The following is a 23,845-nucleotide window of genomic DNA, read 5'->3' on the forward strand; positions in this document are numbered from 1 at the left end:
GCTTCAAAGCAGACTCCACGCACTGTCAGTTCTCTGCACTGCCCTTTGGCTTATCTACTGCACCCAGGGTATTCACAAAGTGCCTAGCTCCAGTCATTGCATTTTGCAGGCAAAGAAATATTCAAATATACCCATACCTGGACAATTGTCTAATTCAGACAGAAAGCCAGGACATACTTTTGAATCATCTGGCTTTTGTTCAAAGGGTGCTAACTTGTCTGGGGTACACCATAAACGAAAAGAAATCACACCTGGTACCCTGTCAACAAATTATATTCCTGGGAGCAAGCTTGAATACAACTTCCCAGATGGCTTTCCTTACGCCAGAGAAACAAATTCATTTGACTACCTACTTTAAACAAGTGGCTACAAAAATCCTGCTATCTGCAAGGCAAATTCTACAAGCCTTGGGGTTCATGGCATCCTGCATTCTTCTAATTCCATATGCAAGACTGCATATGAGGAAACTACAATGGTATCTAAAAAGCCTATGGTGTCAACATTCTCAGGATCAAGAAGCAACAATTCCTATCATACCTTGTGTACGCCTAGAGTTCCTTTGGTGGGCAGAGGCCTGCCTCCAAAACAAGGGATTACCATTCACACTACCCCCTGCCGCCCAAACCCTAACAACAGATGAATCAGACTATGCATGGTGGGGCTCACCTGGCAGGGAAGTGCATTCAGGGCAAATGGAACCCAAGACAAATGCACCTGCATGTCAATCAAAAAGAAATGTTAGCTGTACAGAATGCTCTGACAGCCTTCAAGGACCACATTCTTCCAGGACAATTAATGGTAAAGACGGACAACACCACTGTTGTGGTACATAAACAAGCAGGGGGGAACACATTCTTAGCCCCTCTGCAGACTAGCCATGGCATTGTGGAACACAACCCTGAGCTACCAAGTGCATCTACAAGCTCAATTCCTGCCAGGAAAACTAAATACACTGGCAGACGTACAAAGCAGAAACCTCATGGACCCACACGAGTGGAAACTGGAACCAAGGATTTTCAACATGTGGACAAGCAAATGGGGGAGCCCAGATATAGACCTGTTTGCCTCCCCCCAGAACTATCAATTGGACGAATGTTGCACAAGGACTCCCCACAAACAAGCTTGGAAAGTGGATGCCCTGTCTTTCAGCTGGAGAAACCTATCAGTTTATGCCTTTCCTCCTCTGCCTCTGCTCTCCAAAGTACTACTAAAGATCAAACAGGACAGACCAAGGACGATTTTGATTGCACCAGACTGGCCACGCCAACACTGGTACCCCCTCTTGCGCAGTGTGTCACTATTGGCCCCATGGCACCTGCCTCAGACTCCTACCCTATTGTCTCAGCAGGAGAACCAGATTCTGCACCCCCAGCTTCAAACACTGAACCTAGCAGCCTGGCTAATCACATAATCTGTCCTTTACCATCCCTCAGTAAACCAGTAATGGATATCATTTTAGAGGCAAGGAGGTCTAGTACTAGAAAATCTTATGCTGAGAAATGGAAAATATTCTGTGCCTGGAACCAAGCTCAAGGGATGAGCACAACAGTGCCCAATTTACGTCAGATTTTACAATACTTAACTGAGATGCTTCACAAGGGCCTGTCCTTCTCCTTCATCAAAATTCATGCCTCAGCCATGTCAGTTCAGTATAACACAGAACCCTCCCTTCTTCTCTCATCCACTGCTCAAGCATTTACTCAGAGGGGCCAAAAACTTATGACCACCCAGGAGAGCTCCAACTCCAGCCTGGGACCTTAATTTTGTATTGGAGAAACTCACTCTTTCCCCTTTCAAGCCAGCTGCTACTGCAGACTGAAAATTCCTTTCTTGAAAAACAGTTTTCCTTTTAGCAATTACTTCAGCAAGAAGGGTATCTGAATTACAGGCCCTTATGGCAATGGAGCCTTTCATCATCTTTCATGTGGACAGGGTGCCCCTCAGGACCAAACCCTCCTTCATGCCCAAGGTGGGATCCAGTGTGGCTCTTAATCAGTCCATTCATTTGCCAACCTTTCTTCCTAATCCACAGAACAAAGGAGAACAGATACTGCACTCATTGGATGTGCACAGACAACTTAGATTCTACTTGGACAGGACTAAACCTCAAAGGAAATCTGAACAACTGCTGGTGGCATTTGCTGCAGGGGCAGAGGGGAAGGCTATTTCAAAGCAAACCATTTCCAAATGGATAGGCCATTGCATTCATTTCTGCTGCCAGCACCATAGAAAACCTATCCCACAGGGGGTCAGACCCCATGCAACCAGGGCAGCATCTACCTCTACAGCCTTTCTCAGAGGCGTCCCTACCAGGGACATCCTAGAAGCTGCTACTTGGAGTTCTGTACATACTTTCTCCTAGTATTACCATCTGCCATTTTTCTCTAAATCCAGAGCTGGCTTTGCCACTCCAGTCTTGCAGGGCCTTATAGCTGGTCCTTATGCTATCCAAATTCCTCCTCCCATCCTTAGCTTTGGGAATCTACCCAAATGTAATGACTGCAACAGTGAAATACGAAGAACATAGTACAGTTGTGTACACTTACCATAAATGTAGATGTTCGAGTGTATTCACTGTTGCAGTCCTGGTTACCCTCCCTCCAGCCTCCTTACCTTTTTTGGCTATACTTCTACTCTCCTTTACTATGCTCAAAAGCTTTTTGGTGCATTTGCTTTTTGTTTGTTGGAGGTATAACCCTGTATAGTTATAGATTTTATAGCTTCCCATGGGGGGGGGGGGGCACCTGACATATGGGGCAAGAAAAACTGATGTAATGGCATTGGCTGCATGTTTTATACCCCTGACGACCTGATGTCATGGAAGAAGGGACAGCAACCAATGCAGGACCCAAGACTTTGTTAATCAGGCCGACTGAGGGCTACTGCAAGCAGATAACCCAAATGTAATGACTGCAACAGTGACTACACTCGAACATCTACATTTATGGTAAGTGTACAGAACTGTACTTTTGTGGTAGTGCCCAAGTTCAAAATGCTTTCAATTCACAACATATTACCCCTTCTTCCTCATTGGAGTTACTTGGCGAACTTGGATTTAAATAGTGCATATCATCCCATTCCTGTCCATCCAGATTTGAGGTATTTTTTAAGTTTTTTTGTGTGTAGATTACATTATCAGTTCTCTGCCTTACCCTTTGGGCTGTCAACTGATCCAAGTAGCTCCCGTGATAGCACACTGCAAGACTGCAGTATATCCACATTTTTCCTTATTTAGAAAACATGTTTTTCTTTACAGTCTTTTGGAAAGTGTTAGGAATCTCTCTTGCATATGGGATTGCCTACACAGTCTGGGATTCCAAGAGCACATTCAGAATTTTTTTCTGACTTCTTCTCACAGGGTTGGTTTCTGGGATATCTATTAGACACCATGGTGCAAACAGTTTTTCTTCCACAAGTAAAATAGATCTGTTTTTTTGGAATTTTGCATTCAGACTTCAGTCTCAGCAAGGGAATTCCTCATGATTCTATGCATCATGGCATCCATGATTTTCATGATACCGCTTAAAAAACCCTGCATGAGAAAAATATAATGGTATCTGAAGTACATAATTGTCCCACCCATACCCATATCCTTTTGAAGTCCTAGTTGTAGGGTTTGTAAAAAGGAAGATTATTTTATTTATTTATTTATTCATGTATGCATTTCTAGTTTGATGACCGGGGAAGTCCACTGGGCTCAGGGAGCCCGTTTTCAGTGGCGCCCCGGGGAGAAAAGCTCCACAGTACAAAATACAGATAAAGATACAGAAGTGTTATAGTCAAAACAGTTTCAAATATAAATACATGTCAAAGTGAAAGATATATATAAAAAAAAAACATTGTTTACAACATTTGCTTAGAACAAAATAATCTGTGGATTAGATGGGGTTAGGAGGGTAGCCTAATGGTTAAGGTGTTTGCCTTACAAACAAGGTGCAGGGTTTGAGTCTCACAAGGGATAATTGGCTAGGCTTAAAATGGCTCGTAAGGGTAGTTAGCCTAGTACTAATCTATGAACCTATAAAGCAGATATTGAGCTTGGCCCTACTTACAGTAACCTAGAAGCACAAGAGGTAAGAGAGCTAGGTACTGTAGGTAGAATGCAGTTACCTTTCCATTTAGAGGAGAGGTAGAAGTGAAGCTTAGTTTTAAAGTTATCTTTGTTCTGTATTGTTCTTAGGGAGGGAGATTATGTGGTTGAGACATCAAATTTGTCAAAATCCAGGTCCCCATCCCCCTATTCTCCAGCACAGTTATTCACAGCAGATGGCAGACGCATTGTTTGGGGAGCAGTATCGATGAATATAAAAGTACAGGGTCTTTGGAACAAAAAAGATGGACCAAACTACATCAACATAAAAGAGATTCTAGCTCTTATAAATAATCTCAACTCTCTGAATCATCTAGCTGAAGTGCGTTATCTGGGAGGGGAGGATGGCAAGAGTCAAGTGAGATAAGCTGATTCTTCCAGTACAACTGGGTGGATTGGGTTTACCCAATTTGAAACAGTATTTCAGAGCTGCACAGTTAAGGCTCCTATACATAGCACAAGCAGACAACTGTAATTCAAAGAGGAAAGTGATGATGTTGAGACGGGGGGAAGCTCAAGAAACAAGGAGTGACTGGGATTTTGGATGCAGGCCTTTAAGGAGAATAACAGTAATCATACAGAATATTATATTCATAAAGTTGCAGAAACTATTCTGAGAACTAAGCCAACATGGGAATGGGGAAAGGAAATTCTGCCGATAGGGATAATTGCAATTAGGGATATAGGCAAGAGGGGGCTGGAGTTTATTGGAGAAAACTCAAGGTACTGGGAGCAAATAACTAGAGGGGGAAATGTAATAAAATGGGAAGAGACCAAGAATTTATTTGGACTGCAGGTTAGAGATTGCTTTCCCTATCAAGGAATGGTATCAGACTATAGGTAAAGAGAAAGAAATAGGGGGGGTCCTAAATGAAAGACCAGTACTGGTAGACTTTTTAGTAGAGTCTAAAACAGAAGCTTCCATTAAAAAAGGAATAATTATTAGAGTATGTAAAATAATGCATGATAAATGTAAGAATCAATCAGAGGAGGTTAGAAAGGATTGGGAAGAGATATTGGATAAACAATTCACGAGGAAGCAATAGGAGGATATATGTATGCGTTCCAAATATGCAACAAAATCTAGAAGATTTAGGATTTTTGCTTGGAAATGTTTACATAGATATTTTTTATCCCAAGTAGACTCCAGAGAATTTTTCCTCAGGTATGCAGCAAATGTTGGAGGTGTGATGGGGAAGAAAGAAGTACTTGGGAACATATTTTCTGGTAGTGCAGTGTGTTGGTGGACTTGAAGGATTCTGTGTGGGATGCACTGTCAGATGCTGGGTGGGCGGATTGGTGTGATGAGGGAGATGATTTTTCTGAGCTATGATACAGAATCTGAATTGGCTGGACATGGTAACGCCTTGCTGTGTCAAATTATTTTGGCTGCCAAAAAAGCAATTACTAGAAAATGGAAATCGAAATGTAAACCAACTGTACTAGAAGTAGTGAATATAGTAACAGAGATGAAACAACTGGAATTGAGATCTTTAGAAAAGGATAGGAGCAAACTGTATAGGAAAAAATGGGAATTGTGGGAGCAATACATACAGGAGAGGAATGAGGTTTAAATGAAGGCAGGACTTCAGTGAGATATGTAATGTTTGACTGAAAATTGTTAGATTCTAAGGGATGTATAATGTTTGCAACTGGGAGTGTGTCATTATGGTTTTTGATATAAAGTGCTTGCAGCTAGGATTGTGTTGATGTGGTTTGTTTTCATTTATATAAATATATGATTAATATGTTAATTTAATACAGTTTGATTACTTTTGTATAAATGTAAATCTGCCTATTTCACAAGTAAAGGTGTTTAAAAAAACTCTCTGAATCATCTGTGGTCCTTGGGACCTCTTCAAGTGTTAACAGACAACACCACAGTGATGCGCTATGTAAGTAAGCGGGGGGGGGGGGGTGACCAGATGTTACCCACTGTGCAGACTAGCCATGTAGCTATGTCAGCATGGGATACAGCTTTACAGTTCAGTTTCCCTTTATAGGCTTCTTACATCCTGTCAAATCACAATTTTATTGCAGACAAACTAAGCAGGACCAGGATTGACCTTCATGAATGGCAGCTGAATAGAGGGGCCTTCTAAGATTTGATTCATGTGTGGGAACACCTTAAGTAGATCTTTTTGCCCCTTTTCTAAACAATGCATTGGCAAAATTCTATTCCAGGACTCCATACAAAAAGGAATCAGACAGATGCCTTTTTTTTTCTTTGCCCAGGAATGTTCATTTATGCCTTTCCACTGATTTCCCGCATATTTCTGAAGATTCAGAAGGATTCTACCAAGATCATTGTGGTGACTTCCTTTTGACCCAGGTAACAGTAGTTCTCCCTTCTTTTGGAAATGGCCAATGGCAATTGCCACAAGCTTCCTCACAGACTGGATGTACTAATACAAGATGTGGGGTATTTGATACACCCCGATCCCAATTAACTTAATTTGACTGCCTGGGTGATAGGGTCTTAATTCTCTTTAGGCACCTGGTTACTGCTTACATGCAGCAGATAATGATGGAAGCAAGTAAGCATGTTAACAGAAAATGATACATTAGTAAATAGAAAAGGTTTTGTAGTTGGTGCCAACAAAAGAACCAGCAGTCATTAAAAGCTAGTTGTTCTTTGGTTTTACATATTTGTGAAGAGTTACTATCCTACGGCAATTCTTAACCTTTCATCAAAGTTCACTTATTGGCCATTTTATCATGTCTGCACATGGATCATCCTCTTTCAGTGTATTCTCATGTTCAACTTTTTTTTAAACGAGTTTTGCATAAGAAACCTCATAGAAAACCAGTGACCTCTCCTTGGGATCTTAATTTTGTGTTAGAGAAGCTAACACTTGCTCCATTTGAACCATCTTCCTGGCTGACTTGAGGTTCTTAATACAGAACACAGTTTTACTGATTGCTCTGACCTCTAAAAGAAGAGTATATGATATGCAAGCTCTTATGGTGAGTCAACCATATCTCATTTTCCAGAGAGTAGGGTTTCTTTGAGAACTAATCCTTCTTTTATGCCTTAAGTAATTTCCAAGTTTACTTTAAGCCAAACTATTCATCTCCCTTTTTTCTTTCCTGAACCTAAGAATGATGGAGAAAGAATACCGAACAGAACTAAATCTTTCAGCTCAATTGTTAATTTCTTATGAAGTTAAGAAGGGACAGCCTGTGTTAAAACAGACTATTTCAAAATGTGTGTCTAAGGCTGTTACCTTTTGTTATAATCACCATAACAAAACTATTCAAGGCAGGATCAAGGCTCACTATTCCGGGCCTTGGATTCATCTATGGCTTTTTGGAAAAAGGTTGGATTCTAGAAGTATTCTGTAAACAGCAACTTGGTCCTCTGTATGTACTTTTACAAAGCACTATAATCTTGATTTTTTCTCTAGATCTTGATCAGACTTTGCTAGGACCATTCTCCAGTAGCTAATGGACTCTTCTCCTTTTACCTCCTAAAATTTGTAGGCTATGGTAATCTACCCATATAGCTTAGACTACTGCAGCAGTGTGATCAATATGGAGAACATAAACTAAGTGTAAGTTAACTTTCCGTAACTGCATATGTCTGAATGTTCAGTTCTGCAGTAGTTACTCCAGCCTTCCGTCCCCTTTCTTTCTTGATGTATTTTTTGCCAGCGTGTGGACCTTTATTTTTTGTTGTTGTTTGTAGCATTGTCCTTTCAAGGGTCAGCCTCCCTCTCCTGTCGGCATGAAAGCTTTGAAGAGCTTGATGCCAAAATCTGCCTTTTTAGTCATCTCAGCTCAAGCTGACTAATAGTTTGGGCACTTGGAAGGTGCCCTGAAACTTTGGAAGCTGGGTGGCTGTTCTTTTCTTGCAGGATATAACCCATATAGCTTAGGCTAATGCAGTAGTGATCATTCAAAAATGTATTAGTATGACAAGTTTACTTATACAGCACTACTTTCTCTATATTCCCCTCACAAATTTTGAAAACAACTTGCATTCTTTCAGTAAACAGTAACATTTATCCCTAAGAAAAAAGTGCACTGCCTGCCTTTAAGTTGTTGTGTCTTTCGGCTTTTCCCGGTTAGGGGTCGCTACAGCGGAACTCCGGTCCGCTAATGAGTTGATTTTTATGTACCGAGTTGCCAGCCCTTCAGCGAAGGTACGCCCATTCACGCATGTCTCCACGCAGACTAGCTGCCTTTAAGTAAATAAAGTAAATTGTGCACTGCTCTTTTAAAAGCATTAGAGCTTTAAGACTGCTGGGTAGGCTACCACTTCTTAACTTCCCACTGTTTCAGACTTTGTTTTTCTTGAAGTGCATGCCACTGTACCTTTAGATGATGTTCATCGTGTTTCACTCTTGCAGTCATTACATGTGGGTTATCCTGCCGGCAGGCGGACCCGCAGTCAGCCCGAGTTCCAAAGTCTTGGTCCGGCGTCGGTTTCTGTCGCCTCTTCCCTGACCCCAGTGCACCAGGGGTATAAAAGATGCAACCAATGCCATTTTCTTCAGTCTTTCTTGCTGCGTGGTGCCCGAAGCAAAAGCATTTCGCAAGTGCCGGTCAGCCGACTCCTGAGATTTTCGAATTGAGTTTCAGATCTGAAGTCTTCAATAAGGCTAAGTACCCCGTTGAGAAAACTTTTTCTTGCTCCAGACCGATGTCAGTAAAAGTTAATAATTGTATTTCTTGTGGGAAGCAAATACCTCATAAGGACTTTCACTCCTACTGCATTCCTTGCCTAGGCCCTGACCACGATGTTACCAGTTGTCGGTTTTGTGCTAGATTCAATAAACACACTATTAAACGTCGGTTTGATTTTGCTTTACATTATTTTGGCCGAAGGTTTAATTACATAATGCCGTCGGAACAACCGTCGACCGGAATTTATAAAAAACGCAAAGACAAAGAAAAGGACAGGCATCCGAGGTCCAAAACAGACGATGAAGCCTCTTCTAGGCCAGTCACCGGTTCGCCGGTTCTCAGTGAGGCGCATACGCAGCCCCTGACACCCACTACCTCAGAGCCACAGGCCGCAACTGACCGCCACGTGGAGAAGCCGAGGCCTGTGGAAACTCAAGGTATTGGGCCTACGGAAAATATTCCCTCAGATGGGTCCAGAGCCACTGAGCAGGCATCGGCTTCTGAGGGTGTTTTCAGACCATCACAGCTTACAATTAAGACCACTAGAGCAGCCAAGGCAAAGTCAAAGACTCCATTAAAGACAAGGAAACAAGTACAGTATTCTCCTGAACAGTCATCCATGCCAAAGAAACAGATGCTTAAAATGGCTGAAGACCTAATTACTTTAATCAGGGGTTCCCATCCCCCTCCTGACAAAAGGCCTAGGCAAGACACTGACTATGATTCCTCTGACCAGGTTTCTATTTCCTCTGATTCCTCTTCTGATCAGGGATATTCTCTCCCTCCCTATGAGGACTCTGATGCAGAAGAGTCTATTCCTTCAGCCTCTCCACCTGAGGATTATTCCTTTGGGGAAACCCTGCACACCATGAGGGAGCATTTCCATTGGGAGTGCCAGGATTACTCAGAATCCAAGAAAAGGCTCAGAGACTTCCTTTTATTGCCACAGCACAGGCCCCTGGCTATCCCCTCTGTACTTGATATTGTTGATAATGTTTTCTCTGAATCCAGTCTGTCTCCTGATTCTTTACTCCCTGCACCAGTCAAGCCAGACAGGTACTACAGGGTCCCTGACTCTCATAAATTTCTTTACAAAAACCCCGCTGCAGACCCAGAAACAATTTCCATGGTCCTAAAGGGGTTAAGGCTTTCACTGCTAAAAATCCTGTCCCCTCGGATAGGGATTCCAGAGCTCTGGACAGATGGGAGAAAAAAGTTTACACTTCTGCTACTTTAGCTGTAAGGGCTTTACATTGCCAGTTTCACATGCTTAAATATCAACAGTACCTCATGTCATTATTAAAACAGAAAATGGTTTCAAATTCAGAACGTCCTGACAGTAAGGAAATGCAGGATTTATTGCATGCGGTTGAGCAAGTGGGAAAGCATACTCTGCAATGTGGTTTTGATTCATTAGAGGCTTCTTGTAGAGCCGCAGTTACAGGCTCTGTTATTCGAAGGCATGCTTGGTTGAAAGAACAAAGTTTACCTGACCATGTTAAAGTAAAATTATTGGATGCTCCTCTACAGCATGATGCTTTGTTTGGTGTTAAGGTAGAAGAGGTGTTAAAGAAAATGGAGGATAAAGCAAAATCGGTGCAGACAGTGAAGGATTTTTTACAGGTTCAACCACCTAGATTTAGCAGAAACTGGCCTTCAAAAAATTGGTCCTTTCCAGTGTCAGACAGACCACAAAGACGCAGATACAGACGCCCAAGAGGCAGATCTCAGCCCCAAGGCTCCTACAGACCTAAACAATGGGGTGCTTCAGCCCCCAAAGGAGGAGAAGACAAATCACAGCCTTATAGGAAACAGTCCCGATGACTTCCCTCTACAGATGCCAAGCGCTTACCTTTTGGCAGCACCCTTAGGGGGAAAGCTAGCACTTTTCTCAAAAAACTGGCACGTAATCACGCAGGACAGATGGGTTCTGAATATTGTTTCTCAGGGTTACAGGTTCCACTTTCACACGCTTCCAAAATCAAAAGGTATGCCAGACCTGCTACAAAACCAATGGGCAGAGGCACAAAAACAGACTGCTGCTCTTATGGACATGGAAGCTATTCAGAGTTCCTCAGCAAGAACAGGGACAAGGATTTTACTCAAGACTTTTCTTAGTACCCAGAAAGGACAAAGCCTCGAGACCAATACTGGACCTGTCAATTCTAAATATTTTCCTGGATGTTCCAAGATTCAAAATGTTAACACTACAGCAACTTCTGCCCCTGCTGCGCAAGAAGGCTTGGCTAGACACCTTGGACCTCAAGGAGGCATACCTGCATGTCCCTATCAGACAATCATGCAGAGGATACCTCAGATTCATAGCAGGCTCAATACATTACCAATTCTCTGCACTGCCCTTTGGCTTATCTACTGCGCCCAGGGTCTTCACAAAATGCCTGGCACCAGTAATTGCATTTTGCAGACAAAAAGGAATTCAAATATATCCCTACTTGGACGACTGCCTTATTCAAGCAGAGAGCAAGGACATTCTTCTAAAGCATCTGGCGTTTGTAAAAAGATTACTAATTTGCCTAGGGTATACAGTAAACGAAAAGAAATCAAAACTAGTACCCTCTCAAGAGATAATATTCCTGGGTGCAAGCTTAAATACAACTGCCCATATGGCTTATCTCACGCCAGACAAACAAAGGCAACTGACTCATTACTTTCAAATGATGCCAGCAAAAACCCAGCTCCCTGCAAGACAAATTCTGCAGGCCCTGGGCTACATGGCATCCTGCATTCTACTAATTCCATATGCAAAACTGCATATGAGGAAACTACAGTGGTACCTGAAAAGTGTTTGGACTCAGCATTGTCACAGCCTAGAGACAATCATAACTTTAATCCCCGGCCTACAACAGCAGTTTCGATGATGGTCCCAGGCCTGTCACCACAACAAGGGACAGCCTTTCACCTTACCCACAGCCAGGCAGACTAACAACGGATGCATCGGATTATGCCTGGGGGGCACATATGGCAGAAAAATGTATTCAGGGCACGTGGGCCAAGGAACAAATGCATCTTCACATCAGTCAAAAAGAGATGCTAGCTGTACAGAATGCCCTTACAGCTTTCAAGGACCTTCTGCATCCAGGACAACTTTTAATAAAGACAGACAATACCACTGTTATGTGGTACATAAGCAAGGGGGCACACATTCCTACCCCCTTTGCAGACAAGCCATGACTTTGTGGAACACAGCACTGACCTATCAAGTACATCTGCAGGCACAATTCCTGCCAGGAACAAAAAATACACTGGCAGACGAACTAAGCAGAAATCTCATGGATCCTCACGAATGGAAACTAAATCCACAAGTTTTCAACATGATAATGAGGAAGTGAGGACACCCAGACATACATCTATTTGCCTCCCCTCACAATTACCAAATACAGAAATTCTGCACAAGAATTTATCACACTCAAGCATGGAAAGTGGATGCTCTATCATTCAGCTGGAAAGGCCTGACAGTCTATGCCTCACCTCCGATGCCTCTTATTACCAAGGTGCTACTAAAAGTCAGACAAGAAAGGCTAAAAATGATCCTGATTGCCCCAGACTGGCCACGCCAGCACTGGTACCCAGTCCTAAAAAGCTTGTCTCAAGGTCCAGCCTGGCTTTTGCCTCAAATTCCTCATCTACTGACTCAACAGACAATCAGATTCTGCACAATCAACTCAGAACCTTAAATCTGGCAGTATGGCAGATAATGTAGCCACTCAGACTGCTCCTCTCTCTAAAGCTGTTATGGATGTCATTTTAGAAGCCAGGAGGCCCAGCACTAGGAAATCTTACACAGAAGAATGGAAGAGATTCTGTGCTTGGAACCAGGCACAAGGACTCGACACACTTGTCCCAAATATACCTCAGATTTTACAATACCTAACTGAGATGCTGGACAAAGGCCCATCTTTCTCATCAATTAAAATCCAGGCCTCTGCCATTTCAGCTCATTACAATACGGAACCTCCAATTTTTTCACATCCTCTACTACGACAGTACCTCAGAGGGGCAAAAAATATAAGACCTCCAAGGAGAGCACCAGTACCAACTTGGTATCTCAATTTTGTTTTGGAAAAATTCACACTGCCTACTTTTGAACCAGCCAGCACAGCTGATCTAAAATTCTTGTCATGGAAACTGTTCTGCTCCTAGCAATAACTTCAGCAAGAAGAGTCTCAAAGTTACAGGCATTAATGGCTGTGGAACCTCTCATCATTTTTCATCAAGACCAGGTTTCTCTTAGGACAATCCCAACATTCATGCCAAAAGTGGTCACCAATGTGGCCTTGAACCAAACCATTCATTTACCAACCTTCTTCCCAAATCCCCAGAATAAAGGGGAAAGACTTCTGCACGCTTTGGATATACACAGACAGCTACGATTCTACTTGGACAAAACAAAAGCTTTCAGAAAAACTGAGCAACTGTTTATAGCTTATGCTGCAGGAGCACAAGGAAAGCCTATTACAAAGCAGACAATTTCAAAATGGATAGGACACAGCATCCACTTCTGTTATGCACAACATGGCAAATCAGTGCCTAAGGGCATTAGGCCACATTCTACCAGAGCAGCAGCCACTTCAGCAGCTTTTCTCAGAAGAGTACCAACCAAAGACATTTTAGAAGCTGCAACCTAGAGCTCAGTGCACACCTTCACCAAGCACTACCACTTACCTCTTTACTCTAAATCCAGAGCATGCTTTGCCACTGCAGTTCTGCAGGGCCTGGTAGCCTCTCCAAATACAATTTAGACCCAGCCGCCCAACCTCAGCTTTGGGATTCTACCCAAGTGTAATGACTGCAACAGTGAAACACGATGAACATAGTACAGTTGTGTACCTACCATAAATGTAGATGTTAGAGTGTATTCACTGTTGCAGTCCAGGTTACCCACCCTCCATCCCCCTTTTCATGGCTGGGACTTTTCTGTACTTCTCAATTCTATACAACCTATGTGGTGTATTTGCTTGTAGATGAAGGAAATGTTTATAATAATATATGCTTGTTTTTTTTTTTTGGCATAATTTTATCTTTTCAACCTTCCTATCTGGGTTCACCTGACATCTGGGGCAAGAAAAACTGAAGAAAATGGCGTTGGTTGCATATTTTATACCCCTGGCGCACTGACGTCAGGGAAGAGGCGACAGCAACCGATGCCGGACCAAGACTTTGGAACTCGGGCTGACTGTGGGTCCGCCTGCCGGCAGGATAACCCAAGTGTAATGACTGCAACAGTGAATACACTCGAACATCTACATTTATGGTAGGTACACAACTGTACTTTACATTTCTTTTCAACAAAGAGTGTTCAGTATACGCCTATTTCAATTCTAAACTATAATTATAATTGTATGTCTGTAATGACTAAAAGAATTGCAAAGGTGTTGCCAAAATTGATAGTTGTCAGTGTGGTTTTGTGGAGGGAAATCAAACATTTGACATTATTAATAGAGCAATGATGATCCAAAGGGAAACAGAATGTAAGAAAATACCATTGTTGGTGGGTCTTGATACAGAGAAAGCATTCAACACAGTGAGCTGGGATTTTTATGAGTAGGGCAATGGAATAATTTGCTTTCCCTGACACAATAATAAGGTTAATTAGGAGATTATATGAGGGATCATTTGCAAAAATTAAAGTGGGGGAGTTCCCCTCTGGTAAGTTCTGTTTGAACAGAGGAACCAAGCAGATGTGTCCTCTTTACCCTTTGTTATTTGCATTGTATTTAGAACAATTGGCAAAGAGAATAAGAGGCTCAGAAATTCAAGGCTATAATTGATATAGTAATCAAGAAAAGTTGGCTTTATTTGCAGATGATATTATTTTATACCTGATAAAACCAGAAAAGGACATTTCAGTGTTGTGAACATTCTGAGACCGTTTCAAGTCTTTTTGGAATACAAAATTAATGAAGATAAAACGAAGGGCAATAGCTGTAAACTATGTATTCAGACATTTTGGTTCAGTAATACCCATTTTTGGGGAGTCACGATAAAATGAAGTACATAATAGTATGGGTTAAAAGGATTCTGTTATGGCAGCTTAGGATTTGTGGAAAGAGACTAAACAAAGGATAATATAAAACTGAGAAATTGGAAGCTCTATTTTATGGCTATGGATAGCAAGGTACAGTCAGTGAAAATGTTTTCAGTCCCTTTAATTTTATTTACAAGTCATTTATGTTTTTATCAGCCAGAGGAAAATTTGTAGAGAGCAGTTAATAAAGAATTGAAGAATTTTATCTGGGTGAGGTAGAGGGCAAGATTCTAGTGGGATAAGTTAATCCTTCCAATTGAACAATGTAGTTTGTGATTACGTAATTTGAAGGGGTGTTTTCGAGCTACATAGTTAAGGCTCTTATACATACCACAAGCAAAACGATATAATTTAAAGAGGATAGGGATGATGATGAGGCGGGAGAACCTCAAGAAATAAGTATAGACTGGGATTGTGGATGCAGATCCTTAAGGAGAATAGTAATAGCCATATAGAATATTATATTTATAAGGTAGCAGAAGGTATTTTAAGAACTAAGCCAGCACAGCAATGGAGAAACGAGATTCTGCTGATATGTATGACTGCAATTAGGGGTACACAGAATAGGCAATTAGGGGCTGAACTTTACTTGAGAAAACTGGAAAAGGAACCAAGGTATTAGGAGTAAACAATTAGAGAGGGAAAGATAATAGAATGGGAAGAGGCCAAGAATACATTTAGACTGCAGGCTAGAGACTGCCTTCCCTATCCAGAACTGATGTCAGAGTATAGACAAAGAGAAAGGAACAGGGGAATCCTAAGGGAAAAACAACACTGGTAGAGATTTTAGTTGAATCTAAAACAGAAGTTACCATTAAAAGGGATAATTAGTAGGGCATGTAAAATTTTGCATGATAACTGTAGGAATCAATTAGAGAAGTTTAGAAAGTATTGGGAATATAGGTTTGGATAAATAATTCACAAATAAAGAATGGGTGATATATGTATGGCTCCCAAGTATGCAACAAAGTCTAGAAGATTTAAGATTTTTGCTTGGAAGTGTTTGCATAGGTATATTTATACCCCAGACAGACTTAATTTTTGGGAGTGTCGTGAGTAGACAGACTTTTTTTTTAAGTTCCTTGCAGACTATTCTGTCAGAAATAATGGGTGAGAAAATGGTGTAACTGTGTGATTCAGGATCTAAATTACCTAGACATAGTAAAGCCTTACTGAGTTTATTTCTGTTGGCTGCCAAAAAATCATTTACTAGAAAATGGAAATTAGAATCTAAACCAACCATATTACAAATAGTGCATATAGTAACAGAGATAAAAAACTGGAAGTGTGATCTTTAGAAAAGGATACAAGCAAATTACATAGAATAAAATGGGAATTGTTGGAACAACACATGCAGACTAATGTTTTGTAGGAGGAATGAGGTTTAAGGGAAGGCAGGAATTGAATGAGCTATGCAGTGTTCAACTGACAGTGACTGTATAGAAGATAATATGTGATATATAATGTTTGTCATTATGGTTTGTTTTCATTGAAATAAATATATGATTACCTGTGTCATTAGTGATAATTCAGTAAATATGTTTTTTGTTTAAAAAAAAAAAAAAAAAAAAAAAAAAAGAGTGCTCAGGACTCTATATTAATTGCCTGCCACTACAGGCAGCTCATTTCCAAATAAGAACAATAAATAATCAGAAAAAATGCAGCTAACTTTGTAGATTCATAAAAGAATCATAAATTTCACTGAAACGCAATGTGCAGACTTGCCCGTGGCCAGCTACCTGCACCAGTAGACTTCTTGTGTCCCACTGAGAGCCTTAGCTGTAGGGAATAAATCAATCTATTAACTTTTCAGATGCAAGAAACATACCATTGTCCATGTCTTTCATCATTTTGTCATATTTTCAAACCTATTTTCTTAAAAAAAAAACACTTGTCTGTAGTTTAAACCAAGGAAGTTAATCTAGATATCCACCCCTTGTAAAAACAGAGAAAAATTCTCTGTTAAATTGTATATATCTTTAGTATAGCAGGAAAATCTCCATTCTTTGACTGCACCATAGCCAGTATCTGGAATTCACTACCAAGTCACATAACCTCTACTATCCAATTTAAAAAATTCCTGAAAACCCACTCTCTAAAAAATTGGCTTTGCTCATGCTACACCTCAGGATAGGCAATACGAATGCACTGTTGCAAGGATTCTGCTAAGGGTCACCAGTTGTTCACTTGAAAGCTTGTTAATCTGTTGATATTTACTTTACAGTACTAATATCTGTCTTCTATAATGCTTGCAAACATCACCTGTTCCCTCAACCGAACATAATACAGTAACAAACTTTATTCTTACCTAATTATATCCTTCACATCACCTATCCCCATTCCTGTATTCATGTTTCAAAAAAAAATGTTTTTGCTAATCTGATTTATGTACTTTATGAATTGTGAACTTTTATTGTTTGTTAATTTCTACTTCACTGTAATCTGATATGTAGGCTATTCTCACTTTTCTCCCATGTATTATATTATATTATGTTGTATTGTATTTTATTTCTGTGTTTAGTATTTTGAAGCTTTTCTTAAAGGGCCTCCACTGAAAATGACCTGTGTCCAGTCGGACCTTCCCGGTAAACAAATGTAAAATTAAAAAAAAAATATATATATATATATATATACATATATATATATATATATATATATATATATATATATATATATATATATATATATATATATATATATATATATATATATATATATATATATATATATATATATACACACATATATATATATATATATATATATATATATATATATATATATATATATATATATATATATATATATATATATATATATACACACATATATATATATATATATATATATATATATATATATATATATATAGGTTCATAGGTAGGTACTAGGCTATTGGCCCTAGGACCTATATAAGCCTAGCCAAAAATGTACCCTGGCTTTTGCCACCCAAGAAAATTATTTTCCTGTGCCCCTGTCGAGCAGAGCCACAGAAGTGATCCCTGGGGTGAATTTCCCATTTCCCATCCAATCATCAAGATTTTTCTTGAAGAGTGCTAATGAGGAGCTCTGTTTGACATAGGTAGTATGTTCCAGAGTATGGGAAGTCTCTGGGACAGGAATCTATCCCTCCAGCATGTTCTGTTTATTGTGGTGACAAGGTTTAGGTCCCTACAGCGTGTAGCTCAGAGGGATTGGGATTTCTTTAAGTGGAGCATGTCCAACAGCTCTGGGTTTGACATAGCTTTGTATGTTAGGCAGAGATCGCCCCTGAGTAGGCGATATGCGATGGAGTAAAGCTGTTGTTTTTTGAGACGGTCTGCGTAGGGCATCTGTTTGAGGCCAGTAATCCTCTTTGTGAGGTATTTCTGTGGTCTTTCCAGTTGTTGTAGATGTCTTGTGAGGTACATACCAAAAGGGGCATTATACTCTATAATGGGTCTAATGAGTGATGAGTAGAGGGGAACAATGACCTCTATTTTCTCGATGAGAATCCTTTTGTGATGAGATGAGCCACGTAGAAGGATTTCCTGACCACTGTGGTGATGTGATTATCAAAGGAGAGACTACTGTCCACCTGTGTCCCAAGGTCTCTTATCACATTTTCGGCATTAAGTAGGCTACCAGCTATGTGGTAGTTCATGGGTACAGAGTTTTTACCAAAGGGGATGACAATACACTTTTTGGCATTGAGCTTCAGGCCATGGCTTTGACACCAGGTATCTGTCTCAGTGAGGCCTTTTTGTAGTTTGTCCACATCGTTAGGAGTTTCGATTATGGCTCCTAGTTTGCAGTCATCTGCAGACTTTGTTAGCCAAAGACCTTCTGTGTTAGCCTGCACTTCAGAGAAGTAGTTACCAAGCAGGAGAGGACCCAGGACTGAACCCTGTGGTACTCCACTTGTCACTGGTCTGAAGTCGGATTTGGAATCCGCTACTTTCACAGTGTGGGTTCTGTCCGTGAGCCAGTTGGCAACCCATCTTGTGACATAGGGATTTATACCTAGTTTAGTGAGCTTATCTATAATTCCAGAGTAAGGGATGGTGTCGAAAGCCTTGGCGGGATCTAGATAAGCTGTGTGAACAATTTTACCCTCATCTGTGGCTTTGGTGACTGCTTCAAAGAAGTCAATCAGGTTTAGGAGACATGATCTGCCTTTTACAAATCCAAACTGGGTAGGGTCCAGAGTTTGGAGATTACCAATGTCTTTGTTTATGAGTTCCACAATGATACGTTCCATGGCCTTGCAGACCAGGCTTCTCAGGCTAATGGAGCAGTAGTTCCTGGGGTCCGTCATGGCTCCCCAGTGGCTCCCCCTTTGTGGAGTTGAATAACCATTGTGGTGCACCGTTCAGTGGGTAGAAAAGCCTGAGGTGAAGCTAAGATTGAACATGGTACTTAGGTAGGGTGCCAGTTCATTCTGTAGTTCATGTAGAACGCAGACTGGGATATTGTCAAGTCTCATGGATGCTGTGTTCTTGGCTTTGGATAGTGTGTTTTTTACCTGTGCAGCCGTGATTATAGGAACTTTGCATTCTTCCGGTATAGAGATGGGCCCTCTAGGGGATGAGAGGGGGGTAAAGTTAGCACTGAACCTATCTGCTAGGATGTTGGCAATATCAGTTGGTTCTGTATATTTAGCGCCATTGTGCTGTAACTCAGAGCAGATCTGAGTGTTCCCATTGAGATTCTTGACATAGCTATAGAATGCTTTGTGGTTGTCTTTAGAGTCAGTGGCAATTTTGTTTTCGTAACTAGCTTTGGAGGATTTTATGAGGGATCTCAGCTTCTTACTGAGGTTGACCAGGGAGTTCCTCCAGTCATGGGATTTTACTCTTTTTTGCAACAGTTTCTTTCTTCTGTTGTAGAGTTTGTTTATGGCAGAGGACCACCAGATTGGCTTCCTTTTTTGGAGGATAACATCTTGGTTCTATTAGGGATAGCATGATCCATGCACTCGTGTAAGTGCTTATAAAGTGCATTTGTGTAGGATTCAGCAGTCATACCTCTATTGTCCATCTGCATGGGTGTCGTGAAGTTTGCCACTTCTGTCTTAAGAAGTATGAAGTTGGCTTTGGAGAAGTTTTTTTACAATGGTTTCCCTAATTGGGGGTGGGGGTGGGATGTGGATGTGGATGTCTAGGCTGATTAGCTTGTGGTCGGATCTGACCAACGAGGAATTGACCTCTGGTGTGGAACACCAGTCCCATGTTGGTAATGACCAGGTCATAATATATACATATATATATATATATATATATATATATATATATATATATATATATATATATATATATACATATATATTTACTTTCAAACCCCATCCCAGCAGCCCAAGATCACAACTTTATATTAAGTTTGATTTGCTTCTGTCCAGCCTTTCTTGTTAAAGTATAAAGCTTCTACGTCTTGCTAAAAAAGTACTTGCTTGCTTTGACATGATTAACTTGTATAGCAATCACTGATAAGATGCCCCTCACCTCGCATTTAAAGTCTGTGCACTATACCAAACTGCTTTACAGTAATATGGTTTTCTGTTGTCTGGTTTGGTTTTACATTATTTGGTAAAACCCAAGTAGGTGTGGGGTACGCCACCACACCCCTCCTAACAATATATACTAACACCAGGATCACACTACAGTGGGGAAAAAGGGACATATACCTTTGACTTGCCTTAGAGTACTACTTATCAGTGAAATGAGTTTTAGGTGAAATGACATGTCTGTGAAATGGACTTTAGCTGATTTGGTCTCAGTGAAATGAGTGTCAGTGAAATGGTCTTTCAATGAAGTGATATGAATCCATATACATATATATATATATATATATATATATATATATATATATATATACACATGCGTGTGTGTGTGTGTGTGTGTGTGTGTATGTATGTATACATAGATATCTCTCTCTCACACACACACACACACACACACACACACACACACACACACACACACACATATACTTTCACACTCTAACCCAGCAGCCCAAGATGACAACATTGTGTTACATTTGATTTGCTTCTGACCAGCCTTTCTTGTTACAGTATAAAGCCTCTAAATCTTACTAAAAAAAATTCTTGCTTGCTTTAACATCATTAACATATATAGCAGCCACTGATAAGATGTCCCTCACCTCACATTTAAAGTCTGTGCACTGTACAAAACTGCTTTACAGTGTAGCATGCAAGTTACATCATGTTTTTTTATACAAGTATTAATAAGAAAAACTATCTTATGTATAGTTATGTTTTCACTCTCTTCTCTGTCCCACTAAACATTAATGACATAAAGCGGGGTATATATTTTTCCCACAAGTTTAACAAAGTCAAGGAAAATCCAGTCTTTCTCAACTACTGTTTCTTACAAAGCTGTATTTCTCAGGTCTGTTTCTATATTCAGTGTGATTAATGCTTTATAGTTTCAGTGTTGCTGGGCTTCTTGATCCTGACCATCTGTCAGCACCAGTCTGTCGTTCAAATTAAAAGTGCTGCTGATTCTTCTGATCAGCTCTTTTTGTCTCTCAAGCATATGCCTTTGAAACAATGGAAAAGGTTTCATTGGCATAATCTCTTTATGGACTTCGTTGTCAGTAGAATGGGAAGTGGAATTCTGCTTGCTAGCTGTCTTTTTTTGACTAAACTTTATTTTCTCATTAGCCTGTTCTGCATCAAAAAATGTCTTTCACCTTCAAGGACAGAATATCCTGGATACAGCAGCTTGAATCTCACACCTCCCTCTGGACATTTTCTTGCTGGGTTAAATTTGCTTGTCTTTTGCCTGGTGTACAGTAAGTAATCATTTCCTGTAATAACTCTTTTGTCTCAATTTTTTATTCTTTTCCTTTCTGTCACAGTTTTATTAGGAGCAACTTTTCCTGCTGGTATGATTATATTTTTGCTAACATATGGGGTTTTCTGCTTTCTCATGACCAGGATTGGAGAATACATAAGATTTTCCCTTTCATTTAACAAATCCTGCTGTGGAAGAACAGCCCTGTTGCTTATTTTACTTTCATAAAATTAATGCAGTTTGTTTCTTCCATTTTCTTTAGTATAGCAGGAAAATCTCCTTTTTTCTGTGCATCATGCTTTCTAACATTTCAACCTCTGATTTTTTGTAGGTTTAGCATTTCATCTGATCGTCTAGTTAAAGTTTCTATTTTTTTCAGCCTTTTGTTAAATCAGTTGACATATTTTAAAGATCTATGAGTACATTTGGTTTATTCTTTCCTCTAGGTTATTGTAAGCCATGTCCTGTACCAGTGTTAAAACTTGAACAGCTACAGGATTCTTCTCAGCTAGAGTTTTCTGTTATCATTTTAGGTTCATAGGTTCATACTAGGCTGTCTGCCCTAGGGCATTTATAAGCCTAGCCAGAGTGTGTTTGGCTTTCGCCACCCATTTTAAATGAATTTTGCTATGCCCTTTTTGGAGGTTAGTATACTGTGCCTCTGAATAACAGTGACACAGAAGTGATACCCGGGGTAAACCTACTATCTCCCATCCACTCATCAAGCTTCCTCTTGAAGAGAGTCAATGAGGGACTCTGCCTAACCTGGACTGGGATTTTATTCCAGAGTGAAGGGAGCCTCTGGATTATGAATCTGTCCCTGCAGCATGTCCTATTTATTTCAGTGCTGAGGTTCAAGTCTCTCGAGCGCGTAGCTCGATGGGATTTGGATTTTCTGAGGTGCAGCATGTCCATTAATTCCTGGTTGGACATGGCTTTATACGTCAGGCACAGATCACCTCTGAGCAGGCGGTATGCCACTGAGTTGAGCTGGAGATTCTTTAACCGGGCAGCATATGGCATCTGTTTGAGCCCTTTGATCCTCTTGGTGGGGTACTTTTGGGGCCTTTCCAGTTGCTGCAAGTGTCTGGTAAGGTACATCCCAAAAGGGGCATTGTACTCAATTATGGGCCTGATGAGGGATGAGTAAAGAGGCACGATGACCTCCCCTGATCTAGATGTGAATCCCTTCATGATTAGGTGGGCTATATAAAATGTTTTTCTAACCACTTTGGCCACATGGTTGTCAAATAAGAGATTGCTATCAACTTGGGTCCCCAGGTCCCTAATTACTTCTTCCGTACTTAATGGAATACCACCTATGTGGTAATTTGTGGGCACTTTGTTTTTGCCAAAGGGGATGACTATACACTTTTTGGCGTTTAGCTTGAGGCCATGGCTCTGGCACCAGTTGTCTGTTTCTATGAGGCCCTTTTGTAGGATGCTTGTGTCGGCTGGAGAGTCGATTATGGCGCCCAGTTTGCAGTCATCTGCGAACTTGGTCAGCCACAGTCCTTCCGTGTTAGCCTGTACCTCCGAGAAATATATACCGAACAAGAGAGGTCCCAGGACTGAGCCTTGTGGGACGCCACTTGTAACTGGTTTGGAGTCTGACATGGCTCCAGCAATTCTAACCATGTGGGTTCTGTCCTTGAGCCAGTTTGCAACCCATCTAGTGACTTAGGGGTTTATATTTAAGCTGGTGAGCTTATCTATAATGCCCGAGTGGGGTATTGTATCGAAGGCTTTTGCAAGGTCCAGGTAGGCTGTGTGGACCACCTTCCCCTCGTCAATGGCCTTGGTGACTGTTTCAAAGAAATCAACCAGGTTTAAGAGGCAGGATCTGCCCTTAACAAAGCCAAAGTGGGTCAAAGCCAATCTGGTTGATTTTCTCTCAGCTTCTCCAGATTTCTTCTTTGCTGGCATTCAGGTGATGTATTTACTAGCAAATGAGTAAATTTTACCCAGACTGACAATTTCAAGGACCCTTTTTTTCTTTGTTTGTTTTCATGCTGGGAGAGATGATTTCATTCCATTGATCAGTGTACAGCGATGTTTGAACCCATGCTTTTTGAATGGTCTTGGTACATAATGTTATACTCTGTCTATTAGATGGAATCTGGGTGTGCTTTTTGGCCCTACTGGGCACCCATCTCCACATAAAAGTTGCCAAGGAATTCAAGAAGTTCTTTTGTTTTTAAGTTGGCACCAGATACTGTCAATTCAGGAAGCATGACCTTTGGTCTCACCCACACCTCCAAGGTGCTAAGTGTATGATAGAAGTAG

The 23,845-nt window shown here is 40.7% G+C and overlaps 1 protein-coding gene across 4 annotated transcripts in view; it reads left to right on the forward strand.

Annotated features, from left to right (window-relative positions):
• UBR3 (ubiquitin protein ligase E3 component n-recognin 3) overlaps nt 1-23,845 on the forward strand; it is a 4,226,407-nt gene that overhangs the window by 2,135,164 nt on the left and 2,067,398 nt on the right. The window lies entirely within an intron of this gene.

This window comes from Protopterus annectens, chromosome 6.part1 (assembly GCF_019279795.1).
Source record: "Protopterus annectens isolate FY-2018-M chromosome 6.part1, PAN1.0, whole genome shotgun sequence".
Taxonomy (NCBI): Eukaryota; Metazoa; Chordata; order Ceratodontiformes; family Protopteridae; genus Protopterus; species Protopterus annectens.